Genomic DNA, 17838 nt, shown 5'->3' on the forward strand with positions numbered 1-17838 from the left:
AAGTGAGTTCCAGGACAGCCAGGGCTATACAGAGAAACCCTGTCTCGAAAAACAAAAAAAAAAAAAAAAAAAAGAATTCAGCCTTTCTCAGTTTCCCTCATTCTCCCCTTGACAAAACACCAAGCTTACAAAGCCACTGAAGGGACAGGCATGGAGAGGAGTCTCTCAGAGTCCAGGCTGTGCATGAGAAAGGGAGATGACAGATTCCTGTCTTGGAACTCAGCTAGTCTGGCTCAGGTTTAAAGGTTTCTGCCTCTCTGGTTCACTCACATTGGCAGTCAGCGAGCTTGGCACCGGCCCTCAGGGAATTACTTCCCCCTGGCAAGGCTGCTCACTTTAACCCACAGGCCAGGCGGCACTGCCTTCTTCCTTCCTCAGGTTTCTGAGGCAGCAGGGTCACTTCAGGTCTGGGAGCCCCCAGCACTCCCTCCAAAGGGAGGAGGCAGCTGTTCCCTCCCTGTCTACCTGGTGACTTCAAGGCACTCCCAGATTGTGCCCCCAGTGAAGTCTGCAAATAAGCAGAGGGTCTTGGGTTCTGGTTCTGCTGTCTCCTGCTGTCACCTGGGAAAGCATCTCTGAATCTCAACACTTCCATTTGGGGGTAGGGGATCAGTCATTAAGCTGGCTTCCAGGGTGGTGTAAAGGTTGAAGGTCTTGTACTAAGTAAGAGCTGTGTTGCTGGCTGTGCTCAGGCACCAGGGCACTGGCGGCTGCTTATATTCTGTGGAGGGAGCCAATGCGCTTCTTATTTCTTCCTTCCAGAACTGGCTTTCTCTGAAAGGCTCCCCAGTATCATAACAGGTACTGTGCTAAAGCGTCCTAAGTCAGCCGTGCTCCCTTCTCCCAGTCTCTTGGCTCCTCCTGCATGGCGCACTTCTAACCCGCTGTCTCCCAGATAGGAAGGTGAAGCCTAGCAGAAAACACCTATGGGGTGAAACATAGCAACATTTGGCATCCCTGAGATGCCTGTTTGTTGCTATTTGTTGTAAAAGTGCTGAGGCCTCCCCTATCCAACTGTAAGGGGAAAAAAAGGCTAGCCAGGTTGGATGGATAAATCTACCCTTGAAAAATCAAGCTAACATCCTTAGGTAAATATGCCACGCAAGTTTAAAGAGCTGCAACGTATCATAATATTTTTCTAAGACTTCAAGGCATCCAACGTTAACTTGAGGATTGTAAACTATGCCATGAGCAATCTAAAATAAGGAAGGGCTTTTTTCCACTCTAGAAATAGCTGCCAGCCAGCCAGATTCCACTCTATGTCACTCACGTGTTGTCAGCAGAGCCTCACACCCCACCACTGCCCAAGAATAGAAGGATGGGTATGAAGTTAAAAGGGGCAGGGGGTAGGGGACGCAAGATGCTCTTAAAACTGTATAAAACCACTCGTCAGGGACTGAAGCGTGTCTCCCGGATTTCAGTCTAAGCCCCCAGCATCTTAGCTTGTGACTATATTTGGAGACAAGCGCTTTAAAGAAATAATTAAGATAAAGTGGGGTCGTTAGGGCAGATGTAATCCAGCTGGGTAAGAGTCCTTCAAGGAGAGATAATATCACTGACAAGCAGCAGAGTAAGGGGTGGCCACAGGAGACCCAGAAAGACAGCTACATATCAGCCAAGGTCAGGACCGTGGAACAAACTACAACTGCTGGCTCAGACTCATGAGGAAAAGCAATCCATCTGTGGCCCAGTTGCCCGGGCTGGGAGGTTTTGCTGTACTGGTCCTAGCAGGCTCTGCACATTGATCAGAACTTTCTTAATTTTCGTGTAGGAACTGAGGAGCTGAGAGTTCTACATCTTCATCTGAAGGCTGCTAGTGGAAGGCTGACTTCCAGGCAGCTAGGACTAGGGTACTACAGCCCACGCCCACTGTGACACACCTACTCCAACAAGGCCACACCTCCTAGTATTGCCACTCCCTGGTCTGAGCATATACAAACCATCACAGCTCTGGATGCCTAAATCTCAGTACAGAAGCACAAGCATAAAACAGTCAAGACGATGTGCTTGCATGGGAAGCCAGCAACTGTGTTGCCGAAGACCCTGAGAAATGCAATGTAGTAGAAACACAAGACAAGATTTTAAAATAGTAATTATGAATATGTTCAAGAACTTTAAAGAGATGTGAACAAATCCCTTAATGAAACCTGTGAAAATCCAGTTTAATGAAATAATGAAAAACATTAAGGACATGAAAGTGGAATTTAACAAATAAAATCAATAAAAGAAAACCCAAACTAAAACAAAACGGGAAATAAGATATTTAGAGTGTCAAATAAAATCTGCAGAGGTAAGCCCCAGGAAGAGATTATAAGAGAGGATCTCGGATGTTGGAGACAAGGTAATATTTTCTCTAATTAAAGACAATGTTAAATCTAAAAATGTTCAGGAACAAATATCCAGGAAATCTGGGGCACTAAAGACCAAATCTACAAGTAGGCACAAGTAGATCACCAATTATATAGGACCAGAAAAGAAATTCCCTACAACACAAATTTCTTCAACAGGTAGACATTTTCAGTAAAAATGCAACAGATATAAAATTAAGGTGCATAAAAAAATGACAAACAAGCTGGGCGTGGTGGCGCACACCTTTAATCCCAGCACTTGGGAGGCAGAGACAGGCAGATTTCTGAGTTCGAGGCCAGCCTGGTCTACAGAGTGAGTTCCAGGACAGCCAGGGCTACACAGAGAAACCCTGTCTCAAAAAACAAACAAACAAACAAACAAACAAACAAAAAAATTGAAGAAGATATCAGAGGATGGAGAGATCTTCTATGCTCATGGATTGGTAGGATTAATATACTAAAAATGACCATCCTACCTACTAAAAGCAATCTACAGATTCAACGCAATTCCAATCAAAATCTCAATACAATTATTTACAAAAATTGAAAAGACAATATTCAACCTCATATGAAAACACCACACAAAATCCAGGATAGATAAAACAATACTTAATAATAATAATTTAAAAAACCTGCCAGAAGTATCACCATCCCAAATTTCTAGATGTATTACAGAGCTATAATAATAAACACAGTATGGTAGTGGCTCAAAACACATACTGATAAATGGAATCAAATGGAAGACCCAGATATAAATCCACACACCTATGAGCACCGAGTTTTGACAATGAAGCCAAAGATACACACAGGAGGAGAGACAGCGTCTTCAAGAGATGGTGCTGGCCAGACTGGATGGCTAGATTTAGGAGAACGAGAATATAGATCCATATTTATCACCCTGCACAGAACTTAACTCCAGATGGATCAAGGATTTAGCTTAAGATCAGGTACTCTGAAGAAGGGCAAGTGGGGGAGAGAGAGCCTTGAATTCAATGCCACAGACACCAGCTTTCTGGACAGGACATTGATAGCATAGGCACTGAAAACAATTAATAAAGGGACCCTCATGAAACGCAAGAGCTTCTGTATGGCAATGGACACCATCACTGAAAGCAGCAGTCTACAGAGTGGGAAGAAATCTTCACCAATTACACAGCTGATACACGGTTAGAATCGAGACTATATAAAGAACGAAAAAACCCGAACACCAAGAAAACAAATAACCCAATTAAAATGTGGAACACAGAACCAAGCAGAGTGTTCTCAAACCATAAAACAAATGGCTGAGAAGCACTTAAAAACATCCAACATCCTCAGCCATTGGGGAAATGCAAATAAAAACTACTCACTTTATACCAGGCAGAATGGCCAAGATCAGCAACACAGATGATGTCCCATGCTGGTGAGGACGCAGAGAAAGGGGACTGCTTATCATTGCTGGTGGTCGTGCAAACTTGTACAAGCCCCAGTGGAAACCACCGTGATGGTTGTACTGAGGAAGCTGGGAATTGATCTACCTCACGAGCCAGCTAGGAAAAATGCTGACCACGCTGAGTGAGGTAACCTTGAGCTTAAAAGAAAAATTGTATTTTTTCCTCTTACATGTGGATGTTAAATATTGCATTTTTTCTCTTATATGTGGATGTTAGCTTTTGAGTCTTCATTGCGTATTCTATAATCCAAATAACCACGAGGGTTAGGGAGCTAGTAAGGGGCTCCGGGAAGGAGAAGCTTTCCCAAGGAAGGCGAAATAGAACATACTGTTACAAAAAGACAATGAGGAAACTAGGAGGATTAGATAGAGAAGGGGGTGAGAGAGAAGGCAAAGGAGGGAAGATGTTATGGAACTAGGAGTTGTCAAGCTGGTTGCCTAACTGGAGGCTTCTCCCACGCTGGCTAGCACTCATGGTACCGGAAAGTACTTTGCATGGTACCAAAGGATAAATATCATCCAGCTATCAACCCTACACCTACAACAGTACAAGATATACTTGTACAATAGTGGTACAAATGTTATGAGAGCAACCAACCCCTTCCTGATTGGATCTCAGGTCCACTCCATACCATGGAACCCATACCTTACACTGCTAAACTGGCAAGTGAGACTTTGGAGCACTCAGACCTGAAGGAGATGTCTTCATCAAAGCCCTCCTCCTCAAGGGTCAGGGATCTAGGCAGAAGAGGCGGGAAGATTGTAAGAGCCAGAGGTGGTGGGTGACTTCAGGACACAATAGGACTGATGCACGCGTGAACTCACAGGAACTGTGGCAGCACACACAGGGCCTGCACAGATCCAAGCATGACGGGGCCTTAGCTCTAAGATAGGGACGTGGACACACGTTTCAGCCCCTAAACAAGAAGCTGTCTGCAAGTGATGTCTACTGGCAAAGGGAAATCAGTTTTCTACAATGGAGTCTTCCTGGGTATATTAACCACACTTCAGGGCAAGTCCTGTGCCCAGGAGTCGTTGACCAGAACAAAGCAAACTCAGTGGTATTTTTGTTCTCTCTCTCTCTCTCTCTCTCTCTCTCTCTCTCTCTCTCTCTCTCTCTCATGGGTCTTTTGCTTGTTTATTGTGATTTTCATTTTTGTATTACCTCCCCCCTCTCTGTGTGTGGTGTGTGTGTTTCTTGGGTCTTTTGTTTGGGATGGCTTTTTTGGTTTTTGGTTTCTGGTTTCAAAGAGAGATACCAAGGAAAACATAAAGTTGGGTGGGTGGGTAAGGAGGTGGGGAGGATTTGCGTAGAATTGTGGAAAGAGAAAACATGATCAAAATATAAAATATGAAAAAAATTCAAACAAAAGAAAATAGTGAAGGCTTGGAGCCAGTGTTCCTTGGTTCAAATCCTGCCTCTGTCACTTCTGAGCTCTGTGGTTTAAACTCACTGTACTTGAGTTCCAACATCTATAAAAAAAAAAAAAAGGCTATAAAACTCTACATTTTTTTTTTTTGCTTAAGGAGGGGAAATAAATAATTTTAAAATGAACTGATAAAATATACATGAAATACTTAGTGCTTAGCTATGTGCTGTGTTTAGTAAATGCTGTCTAAGCTAATTACTGTTCCTAATATCATTACTATTACTGAACAATTCTCAATAATCTAGGTCAAGCATTTTATTTTACACATGATTGGTAAAGTAAAGCGCTGACAGGAAAGCTCTTAGAAGGCCAGAAAACCAAGGGACTGAGGTCTAGCCTGATTTATTTCTATTGTTCTGGGAAGGCTCAAAGAAACAAATGTTAAGAGATAAGGTTTTACTCCCATTGGATTCGAAACTAGAGAGGGGTGCAGTAGAGAGGATCAGGCAGCTACTACAGGAGCCAGGAGACTCATCTTGATGTCTCTTACACCCAGGCCCAAGATTATGGGGAGACCACAAATGCAAATATGTGAGGGGAAGCACCTGAGTGACAGGAGACTGACGTGAAGTGAGAATATGTGAAGGGACAGCTGCAGAAGTAAGACAGCTCCAAGAAAAGGCTCTTGCTCTGTAAGCCTGGAGACCAGAGTTCGAGTCCTGGGATCCACATAAAGGTGGAAGAAAAGAACTGACTCCACAGACTTATCCTCTGACTTTCCTATGTGCACTATAACATGTGCGATCCCTCCCTCCCTCCCCCCTCTCTCACACACACACACACACACACATGCATGCACCAATAACTAAAAATTAAACCAAACCCCTCCCCCCAAAAAATTCTTGTCAGAAAACTAAACAAAATACCCTTTCTATCCTGAAGTGGCAGGACAGGGGATGGATCTCAAAACCCTAACGCAGCTTTGGCAAAGTTCTAGGAGATGAAGAAGCGCCAAGAGATTCCCAGAGGAAAGCAACTGAAGGATGTAGATATTAATAGATCTTTAGGAGGCTGCTAAAAATAGAGCCAAGCAGACGTGTCACGTGGGCTGCTTTACGTAACTATGCTTCCAGGAACCACATGGGTCTCAGAAAAGAGAGACGGCAGCAGTAGCAACACCCCACCCCACCCCATCTCTCTGTCTGAGGAAGAGAGACTGGAGGAAATACCTGATCGCACAGCGGCTGGACCACTACAGTTTGGAGCAGTTCTGCAAGAATGATGGGTCGCCCCTGGGTACTGTTTACTGAGTACTTTCTTGGTGGCCCTGTTCTCTCTGTCTAGCCTTAGGGTAAGCGTGACACCCTACAGCCTCTGCTTACGTGGACTTCAGTGAGGTGGGCAGTGAAGCACAAGTCCAACACCGAAAATGGAAGGGGCGGGGGCTACCGACTGAAGAAAGCCCTCGCGGAGATGGGGGCACAGAGTTTTCGGCTGAAGTCTGACATGGCTGCACCGATGATTGGTCCATGAGATGAGACATGAGGGATTACCAGCAACTAACTAGGCAAGGAGAGACAAAAAGATGGAGAAAATTGAACGGGGGGGGGCGGGGGGGGTTGGGGCGGGGGAGGAGGATGAATGGGTACACAAAGGCTCCAAGAGGGAGGAGGGAGACAGGATTCCGAAGTAGAAGAAGGCTAATGCAAAGAGTGAAAGGCAGAGGCGGCGGTGGATGAAGACTGAGAAGCAGATCAGTCCATGGGGGAATTGGACCAGACCTTGGGCTCTGTAGGTCACAGGGGCCCGTTGGCCCAACCTCAGGCTTACTGCACAGTGCACCATGGGACCTTCTGGACCAGACCAAGGCACCTGGTCTACTAGAACACAGCCGCTCATAGAATCTTGTGGATCGGGAACCGGAAAAGCAGTCTGGGTTCCCTAAGAGCAACGGAAACCCACGGGTGGATTTTCATCGTTGGGTCATATTTAAAATTTGAAAGGATGGTCTTGACTATAGAGTGGAGAGTGGCTCGGTTGCTCTGGGAATATTCACTGGTAGCCTGGTTCAGGAGCTGGTCTGGGGCACTGAAGGTGGCACCGGGACTTAAATGGTGCGGATGGGTATGGAAATAAGCGCGCTGGTATACGCGAGCGATAGATAGAAGGAAAACATCCCTGAGGACAGTGAAGAACTCGAGTCTTGTTGCAGTTGGCTGGAGGGGGAGAGATCAGGCACTAATCCAGTGTCTGACTCCTACTCCTAGTTGGATAGGTGAGGAAACTGGATAAAGGGGTGAGCTCTGGGCTGGGTTTACGTCTGAGAGGAAATGCTGACAGGAAGTGCTGACAGCTACGGAGAAACCTCTTGTGCCAACACTATATGGAGCTCTGGAGAAACAGCAGTTAAATAAAGTAGCTTTTCTGCCCTGGGATAGCTCAGGCTTAGTAGGGGCTGCTCTTTGGAGACACCAGGGGAGTTTGGCAAATAATGGTACATGGATCCCACCCCCAGAGGGTCTCAGCTAATTGGCCTGCAGAGCTGACAGGGTATCAGGAGGGGGGAAAAGCTCCCCAGGAGACTAACAATGGAGGCCAAGAGCCAGAGTTTCTGAATATAAAAGGAAGTGTCAGGGTGAACCCATGGTCTTAGGCCTTAAGAATTTATGGTCTTAGGCCTTACGAATTTATGGCAGAAATACTGAAGAACATGGGTGTAAAGGGAATAGTGTTATTTAGATATTAAACCAATATATTTTTATTCCCTAGTAATTCATGGTCCCTGGGTGTTCCCTGGCTCACTAATTAGGAGTGGAGCCTAGCTGTCTTAGATCAGAGAATACACAGAAATACCCCTTCTGCCTCTGGGGGAATTAACTATTGGTAACAGGTGACCCCTACTCTGGAAGAGTTGATATGCCAATAAGAGGGATTAGCCAAATAGAAGGCAGGGTGTGGCCCATGCCACTCATCAAGGGATGACATAATGTAGGGAATTTCAGAGAACCTAAGCCTACGTGTGTCCAGGTACCCTGTCCAAGTCACCACAAAGGACCGTGTCAGGTTTCTGGCTCCTAGAATGGACTCCACCTGTCCTTGGCCCATTCTGAGAGCACACATCTCTGAGTTTTCCTTAAGAGCAAAAACCAGAACAGAACTTGGTGAAAAATAACAGCCCCAACTCCCCTCCACTCCCCCACCCCCGACCCCCCAGCCAAACGCGTCATCCCCATGCCAGGTGTTCATACCCCACCCTCCTCGGGAACAGAGCCAAGCACTGCTCCAAACACCCCGCTCTTCTCTGCCACAGGCTGACAGTAAGGGAGGGGCCGGCACTCATCACAGTAATTAGAGAGAAATAGAGCACCTGGAAATGGGAAACATCTGGCTAAGAACAGCAGTTATGTACCTAGAACAGAGAAAAGGGCACATCTGTCTAAGAACGGCAATGACCTGGGGGGGAAAATGAATCCGGAACTTCATCCACCACCACTGTTGTTAACTTGCTTCCTGACCAGCTCCCTGGAATTCCTCCTAACGCTCCACCCACTTATAAAAAAGCCCCACTCCCACCCCGCCCCACCCACACCCCCTAAACAAGGTTAACTGTTTTCTTTATACATACTGAGGAGACAGAGCTGGCTGTCTGAAAGAATCCTTGGCTCACATTTCTCCACAGTGATCAGAGGTTAAGATCCAGTTCCCACATCCCTGACCTCAACCCTTCTGAAGAGATCATAGCGGAGGATCAGACGCCTCAAGGACTTTAGGGTAAAATGTAAGGAATTTACTTTTATCCCCAGTGTGAGGCTGGCTACTCAAGGCACCTGAGTTGTAAAGCCAAGGTGTTCCGGTGAGATTAGCAGACAACAGCATTGCATGTCCAAGTGGCTTGGGCTGGAGAGCTACTGAGCAGGAGCCCCAGACAAGAATCAAGCCCTCAGTATTGCCAAGTATATCACTAATTCCTAGAACACACTTTGAGCCAACATTATGTATGTGTTTTGAAGCAGAACCATAGGACCCAACAGACCCTCTGGCCACACAGTTTAGGGACCATGGTATTTTAGCCAAGGTCAGCATGCCCTGGTAGGAATGGCCGTTCCTTCTCCCAAGGTCTCTGTTCCTAAGGGACAGATCAAGGTAGATGGGTAATACTTTTCCCTAAAGATTCCCAGGGAAGATACTGTCCCAGTGCCTCTAAGGAACCTCTAGATTCTAGAAGGATTTGTTTCCTTTTGTCCTCTCTTATATCTTAAACTCTTCCTTCATCAGAGTAGAGATATTTGGGAGCACGGGTACTGACACATCCATGTCCTTTTGGTCCAGAGACTCAAATGTAGACCTGTAACCTTTGTTGAGGCTTTTTAAAAAATCACTCCATCCAACCAATAGATCATCATCATCATATCATCATCACCACCATCATTGTAATAATCAAAATTAAAAAAAAAAAGTGTACTAGACACAGTGGTACATAGAAGGTACTAAACTAGACTCAAAGTCTATCCTTAATGTCCTTAAAGTCCAGAGATGCTTGAAGTAACTCATAAATACCCACAGTGAGAGACAGAATAAGACAGACCAGCAAAGAGAACGAGAAGAAAGGTTGAGGGTCCTCCAAGGGCAAAGGAGACACAGAAACGACTCAGGAAAAGAAAGATTGGAAAAACCTGTCTGGACAGGCAAGGATGACATTTTCATTGGGCCCCAGAGTATAGGCTTTTTTTCAAGACAGGGTTTCTCTGTGTAGCCTTGACTGTCCTAGAACTAGCTCTGTAGACCAGCCTCAAACTTGAAGATTCACATGCCTCTGCCTCCTGAGCCCTGGGATTAAAGGCGTGTGACACCACCACCCAGTTTAGAATGTAGATTCAAACAAACACAGAAAAATTCCTGATCTAACTATTTGGAAATCAAGCAACAATGGCAAGAAGAAGAAAGAACTAAAGAGAAAAAAAGCCCAAGTGCCCTTTTCCTACAAGCATCCCACACAGCCTACTCCCTCCTTAGACACTGAGTTCCAACTGGAACCACAGACTCTGTAGCAGTACGACTGGAGTCTTGCTCTCAACCTTTAGTAGCATGAGAGGTTGGAGAAGACACCATGGCCTATAGACCCAGTAGTAAAGACTTTCTCAGATGCTATCACACACACACACACACCGGTCTCCAAGTTCATGGCATGCAGAGCACGTGGCTCTCTTCTTGCTGATGAGAGCTCTGTGATATTCCGTCCTACTGGGCTGAGATAGGAATCCACCAGCAAGCACATTCTATTCAAAGGCTTTCTCCACACTTGGGTTCTGCGTGCCTTCCTTGTTCGTCTCCCTGGGAAGAATACCGTGTGGGTCAACAGTTCTCTGCTTTCACTAGGACGCACTGTCCAGCTGGAGATTTCTAAAAGAATAATAACTCAAGGGACATCAGAAGACAGAGTCTGGATACATATGCTGCAAATAAAACATGCAAGCATTGACACAAAACAGTGTCACAGAGGCAGCTCTGAGACTCACGCTGTGAGAGGCCTGGGACACCAGAAGACAGGTTTGAATGTGTACAGTTGAAGTAAAGGAAGCTGAAGCTAAAAAACTCAACTTCGTTATTCTTTTTAATCACTTATATGGGTGATCCTTGTTGGAAGTTGTGTTCTATAAAGCCACAGTGAGCAACGAATTAGGGAATACTCACCCAATGTTCTTATGGGAGACACACTGCTGCTCACACCAAAGCCCGAGGACACTTAGATAAGTCGCCTCTTCCTTTTTCTGTTTCTCATGAACACAGACAGTACAAGGTTCTGGTCTGGTCGAAGGTATGTGTACATGAGAGGGCGCACGCAGTAAAGAAGATGCCACAGTGCCGCTCTATGATATGGTTAAGGTTTTTATTGTAGATATGAGAGAATAGCAGAGACATCTGGAAGATTCCAGAGCAGAGCGAAAGAGGTAGCTGACCATGGCCAGGGAAGCAGGAGAGAGGGAGAGGGAAAAGGAGAGGAAGAGGGAGGGGGGAGGAGAGGAAGAGAAAAGAGGAGGGAGGAAAAGGGGGACGAAGAAGGGAGGAAGAGGGAGGGGGAGAGGGAACAAATGGGCCTGGGAGGTGAGAAGCCAGTACTAGGTGGAGATTTAGAGATACATAAGAGGTGTTTGCGATACTGAGGGGGCCTGGAGGCCAGCATGGGCTTTTGCAACCACAGGTAGCCATTTGTCCTTTCTGCCAGATGTTAACGTAAAGGACTCCTTTTGACAGATGGAACTAGGGTCACAAGTTCTCAAGGAATATTAGCTTTTACCTACCTGCCAGAAACACTAGAGTCTAGCTCAAGCTCTTATCTAGATATATGGAGTGCCTTTTGGAGTTTGGGGAATGGAGTGTCCCTGGAAGTCTGTGACACCACAGACTTCAGCGACACACAAAGTGGCCTTCACTCATCTAGAAACAGTAGAGAGCACACTTCAGCGCTGTATTCAAGGGCTGTGCCAACATTCAAAATTAATAAAAATAGCACAAGACGTAGCACTAAGTAAACCATGATATCACTTGTTTCCAATAAGAGTCAAAGCAAAGGAGAGCGTCCACTTGTCTGCCTTCTGCTGAGCGATGTGCAGGCCGGCAAAGGGCACACCACCTTGACCTACCTCTAAGGAACCGCGGATAGGCTGAGAGTGTGGATCTGGGACAGGCAAAGGGGCGCATCACCATGACCTACCTCTAAGGAACTTCGGATCGACTGAGAGTGTGGGATCTGGAACAGGCAAAGGAGTGCACTACCCTGACCTACCTCTAAGGAACTGCGGACGGACCGAGAGTGTGGATCTGTGGTGGGCGAACTGGCAGGCGTGAAGCTGGGAATCACGCAGCCTCTGCACACCTTGGTCCAGAAAGGATAAAAGAAAGGCTATGGATTGAGGCTACAAAGCCAGATGGTGAGACCGACCGGTGGAAAAATCCAACGCAGAGACCACAGAAGATCAGGAAGCAGGCGGCACTATGTGATGGGGTGACGGAAGGGCACAAGTGGACAAGCAGCTGTGGGCAGGGGAGCTAGAGGTCTCACCCGCATCCCCAGGAGGACCCGGGAGAGGTTGGTCTAGACAAGGAAAGAAGATAAAACAGCTTTGCTCCATTGTAAATGAAGCAGTCCGGGATCAAGGTGAGCTTAAGCCCCTGAGGGGTGGGCCTGTTCTATAACACATTCCATCAAACCTGGGAACTCTGAAAGCTTCCTCTTGGCATAGTCTTACAGTCAGTATTAACATTACTAAGACAGACATTTAATGTGTGGAGGCACTCTTACAGGCCTAAAGTGCTCAGCTGTGGAGGGCGTGATCACTATGCTGCCGTTTACAGATAAGAAATGGATGAAAAGGGCAGGACTCTCAACACTCACATGAGGCTGGCTGTCGGACTCTCAGCTCTGACTGCTGCTTGTACCTCCTGCAACTCTGCCCTGAGACAGACCTGATACATCCAACTTCTTAAGGAGGAAGTCTAGGTTAGGTTTAGGAAGGACTGGCCAATGGGCCCCTGAAGACAGGACATAAAGAACACTAGGTGGTGACAGTCATTATAGATGGACACAGAGACAGTGGTGCTCTCTGTAGATGGGCCAGGCAAAGGGGCACCCAAGAGCATGGATACCCTTTAACCTCGTGAAATTTCCAACTGTAGGGTGCTTAAACTCCTGTACATGTCCGTATACCATACACCCCTACTTATAACAGATCTGCATTGTGGATAAAATGGGCTTCAGAGAATAGCGCTCTCCTTTCCTGGGAATGCCCAAGTGAAGGTGGCACATGGGACAGGAACACAGAAGAGAAACACGAGTCCCGTGTCCGTCAGCATCACAGCCACTGCTCCTTGGCCCAGCCAGCTCTTTTACTAAACAGCGTGTTCTTGCTTTCTTGCTTGCTCTAATTAAACTCCTGGCTACTTACTCCACGACTGTCTCCCACATGAATTCTCCTCTTTGAGGAACCCAAGAATTGAAACTGGGGTTGGGGTGAAGACCAGAGGAAGCTCCAGATCTCCCTGCTACCTGAGCATCCCAGGAGCTGCAGATCCCCCTGCTACCCGAGCATCCCAGGAGCTGCAGATCCCCCTGCTACCCGAGCATCCCAGGAGCTGCAGATCCCCCTGCTACCCGAGCATCCTAGGAGCTGCAGATCTCCCTGCTACCTGAGCATCCCTGTAAGAGTTCTCATCATCCATCTGCACAGTACATGGATCACTCTGGACCACTCAGTCCTCAAATCCTACCCTGCTCTCTGCCCCCACCCCCAAGCTTCCAATCTGGGTTAGCATCAGAGGGTACCATTCATTCCCCACCCCCACACATACACAGAAGGACCAAACAGCCTGAGTGTGTCATGCGATACACCCTTGTCTGAAATTTCCAATTATTTCCGAGCAATTGTGCCCCCAGTGAACAGGGTTGATTGCCCTTATTCCCCAGTTTCCCTCTGCCATGGGTTGCTTTGGTGTTGAGGACCAGGGACAAGTCTGTGCAAGCAGCATCGACTTTGTTGAAAACTATCCATCCTAAATGAACGCGCACATTTCTATTCTGGTTATGGAGCTGACCAGCATGTGTAACTTAACCGCACTGTTGTTTGTTCAGTCTGCCTGCAGACTGTGTAAACTCCATCCTCCCGGGAGCTTTCTGCTGCCGGCTGGGAATTAGCCACACACGTCAAGCTCGTTACATGATTCTCCACGGGTTCCGTTCTCCGAATCTCCAGCCCTTGGTATGCAGCTTTTCAGCCCTCTAGTGTGTCAGTGAACTTGAGAACTTACCCTTGAGAAAGCCCAAACAGTGAGCCTCTAAGCTCACAGTGTATCTATCTACCTCCTCCAGGTATATGAGAAGGCTTAAGTCTCCAAATCCCTTTCCAAGCTGTTTCCCACATTTCTTCCTCTCCCCGGACCAATCTGGGTATAAAATAAGACGGAAAAATCAACAAATAACTGCAGGTGCCAGAGCCTCAGCTTATTAAACAAACAACTGTGTTTGAACTACTTATCTGAATTTGACATCACCGCCAAATAGATCTGAAATCGGCTGTTGGTCAGAAGAACTGTGATATAAAAATGTCTAGTGCTGTTTGTTGAATGATACATCAAAGGCCAAGGAAAAGACACGGGCAAGGGGAGAGGTTAGCAGGAAACCTCAGTTCAAGCCTTGCTGTGGCTACTAACTACAACCCAGAGCTGGATCCTACCACCCATTCTCTGAACCTTAGTCTCTTCTTCAGACAAACATATCCCAAGAATAGTGAAGAATAAAATTAAATAACACCACAGGCCCCCAAATCACTGGGTGCAAGCTTCCAGCCTTACTGTAAGATTATAGGACAATGTGCTGCACAGATCCTTGGGAACTGCCAGGACCCTGAAAAGACTTCAAGGGTTAGGCTTCCTGGGAGGTGAGATCAAACTACAGTGGAAAGCTTTTCCAGTCTCCAAGGCCTGCCAGCCCTTGGCCTCCCAAGGCGATCAGATGCTGAGCCTGGAGGCCGTGAGCAGGATGGAATTCTTCACACTTCTAATTACTTCATGGTTTGTACACATTTTGGCGGTTGCTTGAAGGCTGTTTTATTAATTCACAGATTTGCGCTGTTTTTTTTTTCTCCCCTTTTCCTTTCCCTTTCTTGCCAATTAGCTGAGCTAGCTGCAACTGGGCATCTGGGGAGAGCTACAGTGGGAACCAAGCCTCCTTCTGTCCTAGCCTCACTGTTTCAGAACGGGGCCTCAGAGAGGGCACCAGAAGTTCCCAGGAAGAACAGACAGAGAGGGGTGCTGGAGGGTGCTTGTTTCCTGGTGACTAAACCTATGCTTCCCCTACCTTAAGACAAGGTTCCCAGTTGCTTCTAGTCTGTCTAACACCAACACCCATACATTATGGATCCTGTGGGCTTGTGCCAGACCAAACACATACATACATAAAAGGCAGACTTATCCATTCCATAAAGTGTCTCCCATCCTGCATATACACATTAGGAGAGGACCCTATATGGCTGGATCTCCACTGTGACCTGTAGACAAGATGCAAATAGAAGACCTAGTGAGACGCTGCAACTGTGTCATCTCCCACATGGGATAGCCCATGCATGGGATCTGTTTCAAGTCCTGGTGCTGCCTAGGAATGAGCACTGAGTCCCCTGGCCTCTCTCTACTCTTCTAATATGGGATGCTAATATGCTCACCCTCCCTGCCAGCTCCCATTGAAGTGTCCTGAATACTGAAGAGTGCAGACTACTGTGAGTTGCTGACCGCAGGCACAGGACCATTGCAACCAGACAACTTGGTTTGAAGATAACCCTGCGACAGAGTTGAGCTCTGCTTTCTAATGAATGAGAATTGGACTCAAGGCTGGGTGTTGGCAGGAAGTGAGAGAAATGGCTGAGAGGTCCAGAGTCCAGGCCAACTCTGAAACCTATGTCGAGCAGTCAGGGAGTGTCTGTTCACTGGAACCTCATTGGGTAGTTTATCAGCTTCTTTTCTGACCCTGACTTTTGAAAGAGGTCTCAGGAGAATCCAGCTGAAGAAACAGCAGGAGCTGAAATAGAGGCCTTTGTGGAAAGGGAGAAGGAGAAGACAGAGCTGCAGGGCTAACCGCCCCTCCTTCAGTTACACATCCAGTGAGAGCAGTCATTTGTCTTGCAGATTGATGGAAGCCTGTGGTTTGGCCAGGGGCTGGTTTCCCTGTGCAGCAGTGCTCTTGGTAATTTACACCTACATGATAAATGCCCTTGTGCCGTGTTAGCAAAGATCCCAGAGGCCCAGCCCTTCAGAACATGTGGGGATCTGGATGTACAATGGAGATGATGATATATTCTGGGGACTTAGGCTTAGCTGGAGCTCCTTTGCAGGAACCTGTGAGCCTTGCCTTGCCTTGCAGGGTTTCTACCTCCCCTGAGGCATACACTTAAAGAAAGAATGGAGAAAAGCGAAGGGGAAGGGCACAAAGGAAAAATGGGTTTTATAGCCTTGATGACACTCCCTACTCCATTCCTGTAGCTCAGGACAAATACACAAGGTGCCGGGAAGCCCACTCCATCCATCCAGTCTACCTCTCTCCTAAGAGGCTTTTCTAATCATTTGGCCCACAGCACTCAGCCCTTGCTTCTGCATCCAGGGGTGGTTTATGCAGGGTAAGTCTTTTATGTGTCCATTGTCCTGGTTAGTCTGGATGCTTCTGTGAGAGTATTTTTGAATGACGTTTACAAGGAAGTTAGTGGGTTAGAAGTAAAACAGACTACCTCCCACACTCCACAATATGGGTAGGCCTCATCTAATCAGCTGAAAGGCCCCGCCTGGGCTGAACCAAAGACTTCCACTAACCAGGAGAGATTCTGCTCTACACCCTCAGGCTTCAGCTACAGCTACAGTGTCAGCTCTCCTTGGGTCTCTAGCTCTTGGCTCTGTGTGCAGGTTTAAGACATATCAGCCACCCTAATCATGTAAACTGAATCTTTACAACAAACTCCAATATGCAAATATGCTTCCTTGTGAAATACTGACTAACATAAATCCCAGCTGACATGGTCTCCTCACTTGCAAGCTCTCTTTCCAGAGGCTGGGTAGGGTCCCATCAACTGACATTTCTGCCTTAGAGTTGGCCTTGCCCACAAAAGCAATCCTGTCCTCTTGCATTCAAGTGGAAAATCACTGAAAGTCAGGCTGTGACTCTACTCCCTGCCTCTGCTGTGTTCTCTACTTGGGCTTTTGTGGGGTCTAAGGGCTTGGTTCTTGCTTGTTCTTGACTCCTGGGAGTCTTTAAGGAGGAAAAATAGGAAGGAGCTCTTGGCTCTCAAAGAACAACACGGAGGGCCAGGGTTGGGAAAGGATGGAGAAGCATAATGGAGAAGCAAAGGAGACAAGTTCTCACTCAGCACTTGCTGACCGGTAGCATTCTGGAATTCTGGTCACTGGACTTGGTCTCTGGGGGTTATCAAGGCTAGCGTCCCCTGATGTGCCTTTTTTTTTTTGGTGGAAAAACCCAGTTCATTGTGACTTGCCTCCTGTCCAGCACCAATGGTGACCTGTGCTGAGTTGGCTTAGGAAAAACACAGAACTGAATCACCAGTCAGCCCCAGGGTCCCAGTCTCTCCCTGCTGGTAGGCTGCTAGCTAGAATCCCTCCACGCTGGCCTGCTGGGACATTTACACATCAGCCAAGACAGGAGTTTATCTCCATGTGTTTTTCATCTTTTGGGTACCCAAGAGACTGAATTAGCATAAAATTCAGCGCCCCAGGCTGAGAGAGGAAATGGGCTCTTTAGCCAGGCTCCGGGTGGTGACGAAGCTGACAGCTGACTCAGCATTCTTTGACCGGGGTTTTTTTTTGGGGGGGGGGGGCGGGGCTGGGCGCTGTCAAGGGTCCTTTTCTAAATAGGAGTTCTCTGAAGACCTAAGGCAGCCACAACTCCCAGATGTCAGTGACGAGGACTTCCAGCAAGGGTACCTCCACTCCTGGATTCCCTCAGTCCCAAAAGCCTGAATGCACACCTGCAGCACTGCCTCCTCCCCGCAACAACTAACTCCCAACTTCTCTATACAAGCCACGGGCCAGGGCAATACACATTTAGATTCACTCAGAAGACAAACATGAGGATCTATCATCCCTTGATCACATGAAAGAATTTGCCTTTGGTAAGAGAGAGAGGGAGGGCGGGAGGGAG

The 17838-nt window shown here is 47.1% G+C and overlaps 1 protein-coding gene across 10 annotated transcripts in view; it reads right to left on the reverse strand.

Annotated features, from left to right (window-relative positions):
- Mapk4 (mitogen-activated protein kinase 4) overlaps nt 1–17838 on the reverse strand; it is a 137282-nt gene that overhangs the window by 62443 nt on the left and 57001 nt on the right. Inside the window, exon 2 of one of the 10 annotated variants that reach the window (XM_029472139.1) lies at nt 4471–4518. The exons of 7 other annotated variants lie outside the window; for them this stretch is intronic. The gene's annotated coding sequence lies outside the window, so the exon portion shown is untranslated. 2 more of the 10 variants (XM_029472140.1, XM_029472132.1) reach the window with 2 other exon arrangements.

The sequence above is a fragment of the Mus caroli genome, chromosome 18 (genome assembly GCF_900094665.2).
Source record: "Mus caroli chromosome 18, CAROLI_EIJ_v1.1, whole genome shotgun sequence".
In the NCBI taxonomy this organism is placed as follows: Eukaryota; Metazoa; Chordata; class Mammalia; order Rodentia; family Muridae; genus Mus; species Mus caroli.